The sequence below is a fragment of the Palaemon carinicauda genome, chromosome 26 (genome assembly GCF_036898095.1).
Source record: "Palaemon carinicauda isolate YSFRI2023 chromosome 26, ASM3689809v2, whole genome shotgun sequence".
NCBI lineage: Eukaryota > Metazoa > Arthropoda > Malacostraca > Decapoda > Palaemonidae > Palaemon > Palaemon carinicauda.
Window position 1 is genome coordinate 68,901,387 of NC_090750.1, and position 2,002 is coordinate 68,903,388.

Below are 2,002 nucleotides of genomic sequence, written 5' to 3' on the forward strand. Positions count from 1 at the left end.
TGTTTGTGAACAGCATTCTAGCCACAATTGTAATCGGAGAGTAATGAAACTTGCATGGGTTGACTGTTATGTAAAAAGCTGGAAATGATTAAATATTAGGTCAAATACATAGTTCACGATCAAGCAAAATATCCAATTCACTTAACTAGCCATTAGTCACGTAATTAGCCATTAGTTTGGACATTGTATTTTCAGAGACTATAAACTTGGCTCTTATTTGAGTTTGAAAGAATCCACGCCAATTAATACATGTTAAGATCAAATGTCAAGATCCAGGTCGAGAAATAAATCCCTCTGCGGAGGTCTGCGCTCTGTTGAGTGCCCCTCTAGTTTTATTATGACCTCTAACTGAATTAGAAAAATGTTTTAGAAAGGATAACTGAAAGGCTTCCGCGGTGCTCCTATTTCATCTGCTATATATCCTTTTTCTTTGCAGATCTGACCTTGGATGCAACCGTTCATTTGGACTACATCAGCTCTACAGTAAGTACTATATAAGGGCCAGTTATATATGTCTACGTAATTCAAGAAAAAAGTAATAATTCCAAGCAAGGATTATCATAATCATTTCTCATACCTGATATGTTACAAATTACCAAATGATTGATTGGCTCGGTTATTAAAGTAAGGATTTCATCACACGTGTTTCATACACGCTCATACACTGTAATGCTATAACCATTTTTATCGCTCGCTCTCTCCTACACTGATAATAGAAAAACCGGTCTAAGCTGGCCATCGCATGTTTCTTATTGTTTGAATTTTTGTGACATTGTTGCTATTACCTTTTATATTACTCGTTCTCTCCCGTACTGATAATAGGAAAACCTGCTTAAGCTTGCCATCGCATGTTTCATATTGTTTGAATTTTTTTGACGTTGCTCCCAACTGCTTGCATATAAGCCCGTTATCTGTTGAATAAAGGTTGCTTGAATTTACCTCGGCTCTCTATTAGCACTTAAGTGACCTCTCACAGGATACATCAGCTGTCAATCAAATAGACTTGGCTTATAGCTGGAAAAAATGTATCTTGTTTGTAATAATTAGTCTTTGGTTGAGGAGTAACAAACCACTTTCCATTTCTTTTTTACTTGGATCTGTGGGAGAGTCTTCAGCAGCCAGTGCCTGGTCCTCCCTGGTCCTAGTTTAATGGAGAGGAGACTTGTGCACTGATCATATGTATATATAGTCAATCACTATTGCTTTATCGTGTCCCATGCCTTTGCTATTCATAAGCGACATTTTAACCTTAGAATATATCCGCTTGCTATTTATAGATATAAGCTGGGAGGTGGCCATGCAACTATTGTTCTGAAACCGAAGGTTTTGCCATAACCTCTGTACTGTTGCCTTCTATAGCATATGTTTTGCGTTTCACTTGAATAGTTGGTATGCGTGAGTGGGAAGGTTTGCGGGAGCCTGCAGGTCTACCTGCTGAGTCTTCAGCAGCCAGTGCCTGGTCCTCCCTAGTCCTAGTTTAATGGAGAGGAGACTTGTGCACTGATCATATGTATATATAGTCAATCACTATCGCTTTATCGTGTCCCATGCCTTTGCTATTCATAAGCGACATTTTAACCTTAGAATATATCCGCTTGCTATTTATAGATATAAGCTGGGAGGTGGCCATGCAACTATTGTTCTGAAACCGAAGGTTTTGCCATAACCTCTGTACTGTTGCCTTCTATAGCATATGTTTTGCGTTTCACTTGAATAGTTGGATGCGTGAGTGGGAAGGTTTGCGGGAGCCTATAGGTCTGCCTGCCGAGTCTTCAGTAGCCATTGTCTAGACCTCCCTAGTCCTAGTTTAATAAAGAGGAGGTTTGTGCACTGATCATATGTATATATAGTTAATCCCTATTTCTTTATCCTGTCTCATGCCTCTGCTATTCATAAAAGACATTTTAACCTTAGAATATATTCGCTTGGTATTTATAGATATTAGCTGGGAGGTGGCCATGCAACTATTGTTCTGAAACTAAAGGTTTTGCCATAACCTCTG

At 38.9% G+C, this 2,002-nt stretch overlaps 1 long non-coding RNA gene across 1 annotated transcript in view; it reads left to right on the forward strand.

The window, feature by feature from the left end:
* The first annotated feature begins 429 nt into the window (after positions 1-429).
* LOC137620217 (uncharacterized) overlaps positions 430-2,002 on the forward strand; it is a 26,616-nt gene continuing 25,043 nt past the window's right edge. The window contains exon 1 of the long non-coding RNA XR_011040020.1: positions 430-483. This is a non-coding gene — a long non-coding RNA (uncharacterized lncRNA). The remainder of the gene's footprint in view (positions 484-2,002) is intronic.